This window comes from Anastrepha ludens, chromosome 4, assembly GCF_028408465.1.
Source record: "Anastrepha ludens isolate Willacy chromosome 4, idAnaLude1.1, whole genome shotgun sequence".
In the NCBI taxonomy this organism is placed as follows: Eukaryota; Metazoa; Arthropoda; class Insecta; order Diptera; family Tephritidae; genus Anastrepha; species Anastrepha ludens.
In genome coordinates this window covers 18,550,153-18,567,122 of record NC_071500.1, presented here as the reverse complement: position 1 = coordinate 18,567,122, position 16,970 = coordinate 18,550,153, and the positions used below count along the sequence as shown (strand labels likewise).

Here is a 16,970-nt window from a genome sequence, read left to right as displayed (position 1 = left end):
ATATTATTTATAGCTTCAATCCAAAGTTTGTTGTTTACAACTAGAATAGGTTAGGTTTGTGCAATTCAGTTTACCACTTAGCTGTACTCACCCGGTGTATCACAGCTAACTTCGCTGGAGCTCTTCAACGAGTTACTTAGTGACGAGTAAAAAATTCAAAATGGTCGCCCTGTTTTGTTAAGTGCGCGAAGAAACTTTCAGCTCCCATTTAGAACAAAGTATTTATTAGTTGAAAAGAATAAAATTAAAAAATTTAAGTGAAAAACTTTCATCATATTCCGTGCTTTCCTTTACATGTGAAGTTTTCGCGCAATTACAACAAAACAGTGCGAAAATCCTCTGAGAAACTGTAAGCACTCGATTTCGGACCAAAGTGTATGCAAAAAGATAAGTTCCCCCATCTGCCTCTCAGCATTTTTCGGTTCGCAGCGACGGCGAAAAGCAAACAAGCGAAAAAGTATTGAACGTATATAAGTTGAGTGAGCAAATAGCAACGGGCTACGGACAAACATATTGAAAGCCATAATAATCTTTCTTGAGCATTAGCGCAGGAAAAAATACATATCTCTAGGAATTCTCAGAAGCCACGCGTTGTTGCAACATTGCCATTGCCAGTGTTTAGGTGCAAACATTTGAAGAAATAAAGAAATCGCGCTTAAACGAAGTTCCCCTTTGTATATGGAACAAAGCATATAAAGAAATATCTCTTATTAAGACAATACAGAGCAGGAGGGAAGCGGTCAAGCATAAAAAAGCTTTTGGCACGCCGCATTCCTCCTCGCCGTTGGGCGGAGCAATCTGTTAGCAACTATGGATGAATAGTGACTAAAATTGTCTATGAATTAAATCGGGCAAGTGTATTTCGTTAGAGACACCGGTGTGAACGACGTAATTGTTAGCCATCAAACTATTTTGGAAGTATAAATACTGAGTGTCGATAGGCACAATCGATTTCAGAAAATAAACTTGTGAATTTTCATTTGCATTAAGTCAAGAAGCTACATACAGATCACGGAACGTGTGTGTCGCTGTCATCATTGTACTTCTACTTTCCCTCATGCACATACCAAACTGCGAGTGACGGACATTTGCTATCGCGGCCGCATAGACAGCTGGTAGTCCATAATTCCATAAACGCAACAATTAAACTATTCGTCAAAATTAATGGTGAGTTTCTTTTCAATTATGAAATAAGCCTAACAAAACTTACTAAATGCTTGTAAAACACTTCTGCTTGTGCGTATATTTATACAAATCTATCTATATACTGATATACATATACGTATGATTGGATATTTGTGCCATTGTATGCGTGTGCGCGTGCAAGTGAGTTGGGGATTTTCTATATGTGCTGCAGGGTTTTTTCTTCTTACCGCATCAACCAGCCATTGCCAAGCAGAGGCCAGCCCACGTATGCCAGCTAGCGCTTGTGAGCTGTAGCTAAACTACGATGATGTATAGGATGATGCCCATTTCAGCGTGTACTATGAGCTGTGTGCATAGAGCGGCACAGCGCAACACGACTAGTTCTATGACGACAGTGCGAGGAAAAGTAAATGCTTCTACAGCTGAAAACACTTAATTTGTGAATTTGTAGTTGACAGTTGGAGGTTGTAGGGTTTTAAAGTTTAATTACCGTTAGTAATTTATATAGGAACAAATATGTACCTATATTGCGTTATTTATGTTTCTTAATTCTTATTATTCGCAAACATTTTTTCCGGCTAATGATATTTTTAATTTAATTAATTAATTGTGAAGAAGACGAACACACACCATTCATAGAAAACTTTGTAGGGTAAACGTTACTGAAACGACACGGGTTTTATTCGGTAGTATTCAAAAAAAAAAGAGGGAAAACTTTATGTTGTTGTCAGAATTATTGTTGAAAATGTTGTCAAATATAGACTGGATAGGCTTAGGCCTGTTATTAGATTAGCCCTCAATTTTTATGTTTTGCATGCTGTATGCAGTTTTTCTTAATTTAAAAAGTTATTTATATATATATTTTTAAAACGTTTTACCTTAACCAAAATGCGTTGCGTTTCAGACAGTAAAGAATGGAATATTATATTTGGATCGGCTTATATTTAAATGCCTTTATACAAGTTTGGTAGATCTATTTTGGAATACTCAAGCAAGATTTGGGATTAAAATTTTGTGACATAGAAAGAATGCAGAGACGATTTATTGCATTTGCTCTTCGACGCTTGTTTTCTGTTGCATCTGTGCCTTATGAACAATGGTGATAAATTTCAAATTTACAAAATCTTCTATAGAGAAAAATTTGTGGTATTCTTTTTTATCAAATACATACAAATAGGAGCTGGGACATCCATTTTCAAAAAATTTAAAATTAAAATAACAAAGAAATTATTCACAGATTTTTAAAAAATCATTTGCGTTGAATGTAATACAGTCGATCTTCGATAACTCGAACTATGACATGCCACAAAAAAAAAATCGAGCTATCAAGGTTTCGAGTTATCAAATATAATATACATATGTACATAAATACATAAAAATCCATAAACAAATAAAACCTTAAGGAAAAATAAAACGATCCATAAAACTCAAGGGTTAGCAAACAATTTTATTGATAAAACAGTACATGCTTCAAATTATGTATAGTTGCTATATAATATTGTATGTGTATATTTTAAAATTATATATACATAATTAAGAACATTGTATGAATAGATGTATAGCTTTCATTCGTTTAAAGTAAAAAAGTCAGTTATTTGGGATTGACGAGAGGATTTTTTTTATGATCTTCAAAAAAAGCTTCAATATTATTTAAACCATTGTACAGAGAATCGGTTGTATGTTCATTGGTTTTTAAATATGACCGCAAAATCTTGAACGAATTTGCAACTAGCTCATTTGAAACTGGTTGCAGTATATCATCTTGCAAATCATCTTCTATATTACTTTCGCTATCATGCTCAAAATCGGATTTAGATCCCAATAGCTCCACAATATCTTCATCTGTGGGAAACTCTGAAGTAACAATAACGTCATCCACATGCATAAAATCATTAAAGGTGACACCTTCTGTACCTTTGCTATTTTGCCAAGCTTCATATTCATTCTGCAGTTGAATTTCTTCCTTACTCCTTTATTTTATGCGTTCGCTTATGAAAACCAAAGGAATGTCATCTTCTTCCTCCCATTCAGAATATTGACCGAAGCCGGCTTTTCTAAAACAATTAGAGATGGTTTCAGGCTTGACATCGATATTCTATGCATTAGTTATTTCATCAACACAGTCCATTAATGTAATGTTAAGATTTTTGTTTACTTCAAAGCACCTTGATCGAGTGGTTGTAATTTTGATGTCATATTCGGGGAAAAAATGCAAGTTTGATAAACTTTACAGCTACATCTTTTTTCGCGCACCCATTTCTACTCCTTAATTAGTTTAAATTTTTCATCAATAAATAAAGTTTTTAAACAACGTTTTGGTGACATGTCAACAGAGTTTATTTTCGCGTAAGAACTACTAATAAAATACCTGTGGACTTAAACAGTGCAGCGACCCTACTGCTGGCATCTGTTTGCTATAAAATAAGTAACACGTAATAAGGGGATTCCCCTGGAAATTCGACTTATCAAAGCTGGCGCCAAATATTCTGTTCGAGTTATCAAGATATTCGAGTAATAGAAGTTCGAGTTATCAAGTAAAAATTACACACAATTCTCACTCTAAACGCCATTGCCAAGCAATTTGATTCGAGATATCAAATATTCGGGATATCGAAGTTCGACTTATTGAGGTTCGACTGTATTTAATTTTTAACAATTCAGTATGCATAATTGTTGTTTTATTAATAACGGTAACTCCGTTTATTTAAGTAATAACCGCAATAGCATAATTTTTCAAAAAAAAAGTGGGGCACCCTAAAAATGAATTATCTAGAAATATTAAAGGGACCTGTTAAAAAAACTGTCGAAAAAATAATAGTTACCTGCAACGTTCACCTTCTTGCTCCGCAACGACGCAAAGCATACTGCGCTAATTGTGAGGCAATGGCTGTTTTACAAAAAACAAAAATATTGCCCCACCCCCAGATCTCAATCCCTTGTGGGCCCACATTGAAAGAGAATTGCGCAAACGACGGATTAGTGGTAAAATTCCCCAAAATCAGCCATTGAGATATGGGCAAATATTCCAAGACATGTCACCAAAACTCTTGTCGACTCCGAGCAACGACTTCTACAAGTAGAAATTAGCGCAAAGGGATACTGCACAAAATATTAGCTCAACAATTTTCCTGTATTTCCATATTTTCATTACTGTCCTATTTTATGTTTAAGCTGTAAAATTATTGTAAGTTATGGGTTTTTTTACTGCAAAACTTCCAAATAATTTAAATATTTTTGTTTTTCTGTTTTTTATAATAAAATACCGAATTGAATATTTTATATTGGATTTTGCCTTTTGAAAATTGCTTGAACCGTTCTCAAGTTATAAAGGATTGAAGTGAGAATAAACAAGTGCCCCACTTTATTTTTGGTTCACTGTGTGGGATGGGTGCGGCCACGGTAGTCTAGCGTGAGGACACTAGCCTGCCATCCCAGAGGTTGTGGGTTCGAATCCCACGGTCCTCGCACTTTTCTAAACTTCCCTACTTTACTAGTTTCTATTAAAAAATAAACATTTAATTTTTTGGTGTGCGTTATTCCAAAGACGTACAGAGTATTGACGTTCCGTCACGAAACAACTGGATTTCATCGAGATAACGAACGGCAAGGTTTCCAAAACATAAACCGATCTTTGAGATATCTGGGTTCCAGATTATTTATGATCTTCTAAAGTAAAACACTAAGCATTTAAACTTAAGAAAATAGTCAAAAGATGGAGATGGACATTTTTTTCATAGAAACAAAAAAATTCCGTCTGTACTTATTAGATTTTTATGAGAGGCTTGCTCATAGTCTTTTGTGTATTGTATTTATTTATTAAAATTATTTTATTTTCAAATAATTTCCTTCTTTGTTAATTATTTTTATGAGCAAACGGTTAATTATTTTTATGAGAAAACGCTGGAGTTTTTTAGTCTCCGGACATACCATTGATGCGACGACAGCGTAGATGGTGCATTAGGCGTTTTCAACCCCCTCATTCGCAAAAAAAAAATTAATTATTTTTATATTATTACTAATTAATTTATATTATTGTTAAATATTTTTATACTTTTGTTAATTTTTTTATATTATTACTAATTACTTTATATTATATTATTGTTAAATAGTTTTATATTATTGTTAATTATTTTTATATAATTGCTATTAATTTTCATATTTTTGTTAATTACTTTTATATTATTACTAATTAATTTATATTAAATATTGTTAAATATTTTTATTTTATTTTTAATTATTTTTATATTATTACTAATTCTTTTATATTATTGTTAAATATTTTTATATTCTTCTTAATTATTATTAATTATAATTATATCTATATATAATTATTTTTATTCATTTCTGTTTGCCTTTTTTCTCTGCTTATTTGTGAGGACAGTGTCCGGTAGATAAATAAAAAATATAATCACACTCCAGTCCTACATACATATATGTGATCTGAGACTCTTACGGCAGCCGCATAGCATTTGGGGGAAGCTTTTATAAAGTCCACGAATGATGGATGGTTAATATTTAAAATATTTTTCCCCTCCACCCACTCATACGAGTTGTCGAACCCATTTATTCAAGTATTTGAAATAAGTAGTTCATATTTCTTACTATGCAATAACTTATCTCAAATACTAAGAGGTCAATTGACAACTTAAGTACATACTCGCGCTAATCAAAAATAATTGCAGCAGTTTATAAGTAGTCATACTTCCTTTATCTTTTCCATACACTTGCCATGACTTTAAGCAACTGTATACTCGTATATGTATGTATAGATGTAGTATTTTGGAGTTTGTTATTTATTGCAGCAATCAGTGCCTTAATCGTCGCCACTTGTATTTTAGCATATATTATTTTAATCGAATTTCATGATAACGTTTAAGTTTCGATAAAGTGATTTAAAAAGTCGCTGCGAATTGACAAAACCATACGCCAATGAGTGATTAATTCAAGCGTATGAGTATCTCACACACATACGAATTATACAGATGCGATCACAAAAGTTCGGCCACAAAATAATTTTTGTGAAATATTTGTACTAAATACTTTAAAAATACAAATATACTAATTTCGTATATTTTAAAACTAGTTCAGTTAATAGTTTCTGACTCTGCGTATGTTTTACTTTTTCATACTGTTCTCTTATACCAAATTTCTTCAAAGATCCGATGGAATTGAGACAAAGGTTAATATTTCTAGCTTAGTTTGTTATCAAAATTTTTGTTTCTGAAAACTTTTTTTTTGTTTTACCTGGCAAAAAAAAAAAAAAATGGGTAAATACCTAAAAGAGTTAGTACACCTATAACTACAAATTTTAATGAAGCTTTGGTATAACGGTCCGGGGTTTACTAGAAATCAGCCAATTTATATTATGTATTTCCTAAAAATTGGTATCAAAACGGTGGTATCAAAACGGCGTTTGAGGGCTACTTGGGGAGTGCCAGAGTGGTACTTCAACCACTTCACCTACCTATCTGTAACGAACGCTGATATGACGAATACTTGATTCATTGCACTGGAGACTCTTCGTTCATAGAGTGCCGGAAATGGAAAGAATCCTTACTAAACACAAATAATTTGTGTTATAATAATGCTTTGATTTTTTTACACTCAAAAAATACTTGACGTGAAGTACAAATTCTTGGAATTACTACTATTTCAGCACGATGACAAACGTATCTGTGGCTTGAAAGATTTGATCATTATTTTGGGAGTAGTGGTGAGTTTACTGTTCCATACGCTGATCATTCAAATACTAAATTGTCTTAGGGTTAAACGGTAGTTCGTAGTAGTGCTCTCGCTCGCTGTAGCTTTGCCCCATTTTCTTCTGTCTACAGGAAAAACATGTTTCTATTGGATTTTGTCGTGATGATCACTACTATCCATCCAAATTATAAATAAGTAATTAAATGTTGGTATTCTCTGAAGATCGCTATTATCCAATAAGCTTCTTGAATTCTTCAAAGAACTACTGTCGCAAATTTCAAGACCATTGTCGCTATTTCCTTCTTGTCTATTTATTTTTGTAAACTATTACGAAATCTGAATCGGCTTCCCTCTTCACCCTCCGACGCCGCACTTGCCTGGTTAGCATATTTTTTATTTTGTACTAAAATATTGCTCAGTTTTTACTTTCGGTCTATTTATTAAAATTTTCTATAGCGAAACTACTTAGCAAAATTCACGAGCCTATATCCTATCCCCTGAATCTTCTTTTTCTATATCTGCTAGACCAAATAACTCTTTATATATAGACTTAGATGCTGCCTGTAACGATTTTTATGATCGCAACTGTATTTGTGTACTAGATGTTCATGCATGTTTAAGAATGTGGGTATGATTTCGATTTTCTACTACTGACTTATTTTTGATCGCAACTGCCGAAGCCGAATGGATTTGTGCGTGACTACCATTCTGTAGGGCCGATGTTCGAAACCCACAGTGAGCATGAAACCCCAGATGAAAATGGCAATTCTTTTGATAGCATTTCTATCATGAATATCCTTTTAATTAAATATCATCTGCCCTTCTTAGGTCGCTCCATTTGTGAAACAACATCAAGATGCACCTCACAAACTGGAAGAGGATCTCGGCCAAGAGTTCAAGAATGAATATGTAATAATAGTTTGGTGACAGCAAACCGCCCATAGCCTTAGCTCTTCACTTCTACGTTTCTTCTTGATGGTGTGTTGTCCCATAGCAAAGAAGGGCTCGCGTCCTATTAATGGCGAGGCTGCAGTCTGGTTCGCCAATGCATCCGCCATTTCGTTCCCAGTTGTACCGAGATCCAAATTAGCCGGATGCGTTTATGCGTTCCTAGTAGATTCAGTTTTTCGATACACACAAGCATCAATGAGGACTCAATCTCACAGGATGATAGAGCCATGAGCGCCACCTGACTATCGCTTAGATCGGCATTTCGCTCATTCCGGAAATTTCTGTCTACGTTTATCTCCCCACATACCCAGATTGATATATCTTCGCTTGAAAAATGCTTGAGAAAACTACCCATCCGAACCTTACGCTTAGTTTTGGGGCCATATATTTCAGCGCCTGTGCCTTCTGGTGTCTTCGAGCCGTCTGCGTACCAGTGCAGGGTATACCTATTCCTGGAATTTCCTTGCAAATGCAGGTCTACTCCAGTTTTACTTATCGTCTAGTTCGATTCTTAACTTCTTTTCGAATTTGATGGCTTTAGTGACATCATCTCTGGGTCAGAAGATTTATAATTTTTGCAAATAGCGTCGAACGCCAATCGTTTTGGATACCTGACAAGCAATGGAGCGCTTAAAGGTAAAGTAAAGATTTCCAAAACTCAAAATTTTTTTTATTCAATAAAACAATGGTTCAAAAACTAAATTAGATGATTCGCTTTGCGCCATCTTCTACAATAATTCTTATCCTGTTAGACGCGGCCTAAAGAATACGTTGATATTTTAATGCACAGTTGGACTTGCGTTAGTTCTAAAATTTACTTATTGCTCTTCATTTGAGGAATTATGTTTTGTTTAGAAGAGCATTTTTTGCTTTCAGATTTGTGCAAGAAAGAAAATGTCGTGTAAGCAATTTTTTTAATGAACCTTTTTTTCAAATCGTGTGAAAAAAGAACATGCAAAAAGAAAGTTAGGTGTAAGTATGTATCAACTTTAATGACGCTTAAAATACGTTTTATTGCCACTTCGAAACTGTTGTTAAATATATGTAATTGATATACAACAACATTTCCACTTAACGACGCAGCTATAAAATTTATTAATTTTTCAATTTCGAAGGCAAACAAAGTCTCAGGGCGATAAGTTTTCGTTTATTAACGCTATAATTATTGGAAATAACGAGCACACAAAACATTTCAATATACTTTTATGCAGACACATGCACACACAATCGTACGCGCGCACGTACATAAATTCGTAACAAATAATTTGTAGCACTTTGCTGAACGAAAAGTGGTGCTTGATAATTGATTTAAATTGTTCTCATACTTTGTGACATTTTAAAGTAGCTCTATTATTGAGTAATACGTGCGTGCATACATAAATACAGTATGCCATAAATGTATTGAAACGGTGGAAAAAATTATTATAGTTCATGTTTGCATGTTACATGTTTGTTGCTTGCATAAGTCTAATACGTTTTTGCATGAGGATACAGTCTGATTTATTCAAAGTTGAATTAGGAGTGAAGCAGGGAGATGCGTCGTCTACACTTGTGTTCAATCTGATCCTAGACCATATAATTAAAGAGGTTGATCCATCAGACACTATATTCAACAAAGCTTCCCAAATAAATGGCTTTGCTGATGACCCGTTCACCTTCGCGAGAAATATAAATGTTCTCAGAGAAGTATTTCAAAGACTCCGATCTAAAGCAAAATTTTTCGGTTGAAAAATCAATGAAAACAAAACGAAGTAATATATCTCACAAGGCTTAACACGTTGAGAAAAGCGCCAGATTTTAGAATTGGTGATCACGAATTTGAAAGCGTGGATGAAATTAAATACCTCGGACTGCTTCTCAGTAGAACAGATGATACAACGATTGCTATCCAAGACCGTGTACAGGCTGTAAACGGAACATATTTTGCTCACGTTAAACTATTACAAAGCAAGCTCTTGAGTAGGAAAACGAAAATAAAAATATATAAAAGGCTGATTCGACCAGTGGGAAAGGAAGGATGCGAAACGTGGACATTGAAAGCGAATACAATTAAAGAATCTGGAAAGAAGAATACTGAGGAGAATAATGGGTCCAGTACGAGAAAGAGATGGGGTATATCGCATCAGATATAACAGCGAGATAGAGGAATTCTTACCAGGCGAAAACATTGTGCGGTTTTGCAAATCGCAGCGCATCCAATGACCTTTACACCTTTAGAGAGATTCGGAATGACAAAATTGATTAAATAAATGAAACTTTCGCTACGTAGACAATCGAATTAACGCCAACTCATCAACCCGCATTTATTTCCGGGCGAGGGACGTGACTCCATTAACAGCAAACCGCACTTGTTTTTTGCCATTACAACACCAGAATTAAATCTAGGCCTAGGCAGCAAAGACATTTTCTGTGCCGTGCCTTCACAATACTTCTTTTAGAAAGGCCTTGAGACAAAAAGGCCAACGCTTTTCCCCATTGTTGTAGCAGCCTTTTACCGTGTTTCCGAGTCAACGATATCTTCTTGGGATGATTAGTTTGCTGATGTCCGAGCTTATATGTGATGAGTTCTCAGTCTGGTATGAGTTATGGGAAAGCCTGTAATCATTTCCAGGTGTTTTTTGAGGTTAATTAGCTATTTAAATATTTTCAGGTTGTACCTTCCTCGCAAGTATCATACGTCACCTGGGTTATTGACTGCAATACTTGAAAGTTTTCTTTCGAAACCGATCTAAGAGATTTAGAAAAATACTAGAGACATTGGATTTTAAATTTGAATAAAACAACGAAAATTCAAATTGGTTGGGCAATCTTTACTGCCGACCATCCGTAAACACTACCATAATTTCGAATAACTCGCTGGAGGACTTCGGTCGGTATCTCATGAATAACTTTAGTAATGTTGGCCGCCAATGCCTCAATCGAAGCTGAGCCACAAATCATTTCGATTTAACATTCACCTACAAATAAAAGTCCAAAGATGTGATATCACACGATTTTGCTGGCCAACCCACTGGTCCGAGGCGAGAGATAAATTGATCACCGAAACGACGACACAGTAAATTCGCGGGCCGTATGGCAAGTAGCGCCGTTTTGTGTGAACGAAATGCGGTGGAGATCACGGGCTTCAATTTCCGTTACCGAAAAGTCGTTTATCATGGCGCCATTCACTGTTACATTGGAGCCATCCTGAAGTAACGGTTGTTTTCAATGGATGTAATGGTTGTTTTTGAATGGCTTCGGGTTGCTCTTCAGCCCAAATACGGCATTTTTGCTTATTGAGGTAACCATTTAGCCAAGAATGGGACACATCGCTGAACACCATAAGTTGGCCTGAGCAGGCGATGAACTCTTTTCACAGAGCGTTGATTTTCGCAATTCAATTGTACGATTTGTGAACGTTGTAGAGCCGTGTAAGTCTTTCCATGATGAAATGTCAATGAATACTGAAAAACATGTATTGTGTATTAGTGTACATTAGTGTACAGCGTGATCTGTCAAAATGTCCAATAGGGTTTGAAAAAACCTTAATCTGAATACCCTTTAAATATGTTGGGTTAGATCAAAACACAGCTCATATAGAATGAAACTGGTTTTCAATATTGCCAAGAGATTGTTTCGAGGCGCAGACTTAAGATCCCACTTATGATTTGCTTTTTCGTGAGTTATAGCAAATAAAACTGCTTTCACTTCCTTAGTTATTTTAGATCCGTCTTTGAAGAAGTTGTAGGTGTGGCGATAAAATCGCAGATCCTTCCTTCATCCGTCCTCCAGGTTCACAGTTCGGTTCTAAATTATCGGAACCCTCCTTGACGTAACGTAACAAAGTAAATCTCGCAATATTGTTTCGTTTGACCAAATCTACCGCATTCGCTACAACCGTGAAATCAAAGAAAAAATTCTTCAAAGACGAACTATAATAGGTTTTATCAAAGTTCAACAAATTAGATGGATTGGACGTGCACTGCTCATGCCGAAATATGAAATGAGGTGACATCGAATCAGATCTTAAGGAAATGATCGCGCACAACTGGAGATGTTGATGAAGCTTTTTTACGCCACGGGTAGTGAAGCTATAAAAACAAGAAGACTAATTCTTGTCATTCCCATGACAGCCGGTTTTAAGCTACTGGAATGACTCCAGGGTGGGTTTTCCCGACCAAGGGCTCTCGACCCACTAAACTAGCCCTGTACCGTACCTTACTTATCCAGAATTGACCCCGACATACTAAACATATGTCCAGCATATGACGATACCACGCATGTCACTAACCACCTTTTAACTTGCCCCATGAAACCCACTCATCTAACGCCCCTTTCCCTGTGGACCCAACCTGTCGAAACAGCAAGTTTTCTGAGCCTACCATTAGATGAGCTAGACGATCGGTGACCTACATAACACTTATAGGGTTAAGTATTCTGCTACAGCAACGCCAACAACGAAATCTTCATTTATTATATACTCAGTACATATGTACATATACATGTGTTATTGCTGTTGTATTTCGCATATAACTACAGTGTGACAGTCCAGGTCGTTCCGGGAGCGTAGATCCAACTGCTGTGGGAACATATGCATACATACATACATCGTGAAAAAATAACATAATTTTGTGGCTAACTGTATGTACTCACAAATATACATACATGCACATGCATACATTCACGAGCATTTAATAAATAAGCAGTAATTTTTAAAATATACAATTGAAGAGCTATTAACCATTAACCATGATATGCACCCATTATATGACAGCCTCGTTTAATTATTAAAATTTTAAAATATTTAGTAGCAAATGTGACAGGCGTATTGTAATTTGTGTATAAATTAACACTCAACATTTTGTGTAAATTAACTATGCAAATGAATATTGTATGACATGCCAATGAATATATGAATGAATGAATGAATGAATGAATCAATGAACGAACGAACGAACGAACGAACGACTGAGTGGGGCAAGATGCCAAAAATCCACAAAAAGCCAAATATGTGAACAAGCAAGCAAGCAACTCGCCTGCGGAACGCTGACAAGCCGCAATTTGTTTTCAAAGTGTTGCTACACGTAAATTTGAAATTCCATTTGGGAGTGCAACCACTAAAACTCGGCATTTATTACAAACTAAATCTACTTACAATGGCATTTAACTGCGTACGACCAATTCCGTGCCCAAGGGTCTCCGTCCGTACTCAGTGTTGTTGGAGAACTGGCTGTTGGCTGTTGGCTGTAATGTATGATGTGCCAGGGGCGAGTGGCATTCTGCGTTGTGTATGCGGAGCGCAGGGCGTTCGGCGTTGCGGGGCTTCGCTTATTCACTCATTCGCTCGTTTGATCACGCTTTTAAATTGCAAATATGGTCAATTTGTGAGTTCATGCGCCCGATTTCATGCTTATAACCCACCATACCACCACCGCCACCACCATCAATATTATCATTATCCTGGTGTTGTTGTTGTTCGTGAGGCGCTTATTCTCCTAGTCTTTGAACAACAACCGAGCGACATTGCGACCGTATAACGGAACGAAACGACCGTGGGTGGATGATGTGCTCGTCGCAATAAAGTCATAACTACCGGCAACGTCGCTTACAAGTAGTTAGTTCGTGGAAGCGCAAATGAGGGTGGATATTTATTACATTCAAGCATAATAAAGCAAATAATCGACAGCATAACAATAAGGACACATTGCGCGTACGATATACTACCTTGGATTGGGACTGGCTGAATGGCTGACTCGATGACTGCTTCACTAGCACGCTGTCAGCTCAATTGAATACAAACATTGTGTCATATACTTTAGATTATCGCAATGTCGTTGGTGATAGTCAAGCTTAAATTCTACGCCCCACAATTTTCTTTTTTGATTCCAACAAAATTTTGTGTTTTTTCGCCTTTGCCTTTGTCTTACCCTCGGGGAATTTGTGGGTGCAAATTAGCAGAAAGCTACTAAAATGATGTCTCTGTTTTCCATGTGTCTCATCGCTAAGTGTTAATTTGTGAAGTAATGAAAATTGATTTGTACATTGTGTGAGAAAGTGAATGAATGTTAAACATTTCCTTAGAAGTAATTACAGAATAGCAATCTTGGGATTTGTAGCAGGACTTTAAATTTGTACCCTTTATAACGTAATTAACTTACACTCATACGAGAGTTTCGCGGTGGGTCCACGCCACCCATACATACATATGTACAGTATACCATGCGAGTATTTTAATCTGATTAATCTCGTTTCCACGACAATCGGTTCTACGTTACCGGAACAACCCGGATTTATATCCGGCCAAGGACTTTTCGTATATGCATGAGGAATTTTTATGCCGCCACAACAACAAGAACAGTATTTTAATCTGAGGTACGGTACACTAGACAAGGTAGTGGACCTCGCGACATAACCTGTCGAAACAGGAAGTATCCTGGGCCTACCGTTAGATGAGATAGACGAAGATGACCGGTGATGCAAGTATTTTAATCTGATTATGGAATCATCGGTCCAAAGTATAGTAACCCAACGCTTTGAGCTGCTTTTCATAAAGCTCACGTCTTTTTTCTAGATTTTTCGCACTCATGTAGGGAATTTCTCGGCTGATCTTACTGTGCTTGTGGTGCAAATGCAATCGGCTGCGTACTGCAGAATTTGAAAGTACGATTTTCTTCTCTTTAATGAGCTGATATCGAATTTTTGGGGCAGCCTTAAATAGATTATCGTCGGAAATTTCTAATATCCGTTTGCCAACCCTTGCCTTAGTAATTTTTGAACGGCGGTTTTTGGAAAGCCGCGCTTGTTTGTTTTCTAAAATGAGATTATGCTCCGGAGTGTCTTGTAAAGCCTTTTATCTCTGTATTTCTGCGAAACAGTGTGCTAAGAGAATGTGTTAGAAGGCGTGGGGAAGCAGTTGAGTAGTACTCTCTTCATGGAGAGCATTGGAGCATTCAACAAGATTCTGCTCCAGCCCAGCCCATAAGGCAACAACCTCCCATCAGTGGCTAAAAAAACTATTCCTGGGTTCATAGTCGCAGAAGATTGGCCGTCCGGAAGTCCAGATCTGAATTCATTGAACTACAGTTTGTGGTCAGAATTGGAGAATATTATCTGCCAATATTTGGAGGGTCTCAAACAATCTTAATGGTGGTTTGCCATTGCTGCCGAGGGACGACTGCCATAGAAAAATTTGCGCAAATTTGTAACCGAAATTATTACTCTCTGTTTGCTCTAAAAATGTTCAAGCAAACAACATGGCCAATTTGTATCCCCTACTCAGGGTTCAACTTCAAACACACCTTTTTGTTGCCTTATTTATTTAATCCTCAAATGAAGATAAATTTTTCGGTTTTACTTAAGCTGCTGCAGGGTCAAATTTGCCACTGTCAGGGGTGTACTTTTGTGCAGTGCGATTGACTTAATGCCAACTGAGCCAAAATATCGAGTTATCGGATTTAAATTGAATACAACTTGCATGCTGGCATACAAATATGTACATATGTCCCAATATAAATTCGTTTGGTGTTTGTGTACGTGTGTGTAGGTGCGGCTGAGTGGCGTTTATCTGTACGCAGCTTTGTTGTTCAACATGTTTATGCGGCTTATAAAGGATTAACTGACTGGAAGCCACTTAAACAATGACCAAACCACAACAACAACAATACTGATAATAAATTTGAAATGATGATGAAAGCAAATTATGTCGCTTATTCATTTACATTTATAAGTTTACTTAGCTTTTAATTGAAAGTGATTTATTTATACTGCTACAAACGTGTGTGTACATACTGTAATTTTATTGACATACAATGCATATGCATGTACATATAGTACACCTGTGCTCACAGTAAAAGTAGCGTGACGTATTGCAAAGCTTTGACTATTTAATACCTTTTTGTTTTGTTTTTTACATTGTTTATATTACCACAAAAAACCATAAAATTTAAAGTTTCTAACTTTGTGCACAATTTTAAAAGATTCAACAAATTTTCATCAGAATTTCAAACTTTTTTATCAGAATTTTTAGAAAAATGTAAAGTATGCCGTTCTTAGCCTATTGCAAATTGGTAGAATAGTGTAAAAGTGGCTCAAAAATCACTTTGATTTTCAAACAAATTTTTTTTGCAGGCGGTCTTGAGCATTTTTTCCATATGAAAACAATTTCTGGCGTTTGTTATATGAAAGAAAATTCCGTTAACAAAAAAAATTTTAAATATCAAGGCAAATTTTGAGCCTCTTTAAACTGGCGCTATATTACACACAAATTGAATGGCTGCAAACTGTGCACTCAGAATTTTTATAAAAAGTCTGAAATGTCGATACAATTTTTTCTAATTTTTTTAAATTTTGTACAAAGTCTGAAACTTTGAACTAAGGACGTTGTCTAGTCAAATACTCATTTTTTATAGATACTGTTTAGGAATTTTTTTTTTAAGAAAATTAAATGCGATCGTTTTGATATTATAGTATGTTATTATTGACATCAAATATTATACAAAAACATTTTTTTTTGACATACGTTTTTTTGTAGGGTGGCACCAAAGTAAGCATCTTAAAAAAAAGATAGGTGGCTTGTCAACAGGATTTTGGCTCTTCAGGACATTTGCATCGAAAAAGTTAAACTGATTATTATTCTGTACGATCGCACTTAATATTATTAAAATAAAAAGCCTAAAAAATATCTATAAAAATGAGTATTTGACCAGACTACGTCTTTAAATGGTTTTTGTTGTAATATGACCAATATTATTATAGAAAATCAGAATAAAAATCAATTAGAAATAAATAGTCAAAACATTGCTATATGAGCAGCTTTCTTTGAAAATGGTGAAAGTCCATTTTATATTACATGGAGACATTTAAGAGTTTGCATTTGAATGGTTTGAAAGACATTGGAACATGTTAAAGCACTGATTTTAAGTTTCTTAAATATTAAATTCATTTAAATTTATAATGTAACCATTTTTTAAGTGTGATTAACAAAAATTTATACTTTTAATGTCTTCAGAAGGACTTGCACCACTTTCAAAGTCAGGAAAAAGTAAAAAAGTGAGCCGTTTTCTTTCAAAGAGGTGTATTACTGTGGGTAAAAAGTAAGGTGAATTTGGTTGTAAATTTCATCCCCTTCAAAATAATCCCCTCTCGATGAAATACACTTATGCCAACGATTTTTCCAATCCCCGAAACATGCCAAA

General features: G+C 35.6%; 1 protein-coding gene across 11 annotated transcripts in view; it reads left to right on the top strand.

The window, feature by feature from the left end:
* The first annotated feature begins 154 nt into the window (after nt 1–154).
* LOC128860023 (arginine-glutamic acid dipeptide repeats protein) overlaps nt 155–16,970 on the top strand; it is an 83,058-nt gene continuing 66,242 nt past the window's right edge. For 10 of the 11 annotated variants that reach the window (XM_054097245.1, XM_054097240.1, XM_054097242.1 and 7 more), the window contains exon 1: nt 155–1,167. The gene's annotated coding sequence lies outside the window, so the exon portion shown is untranslated. The remainder of the gene's footprint in view (nt 1,168–16,970) is intronic. The other variant, XM_054097236.1, reaches the window with a different exon arrangement.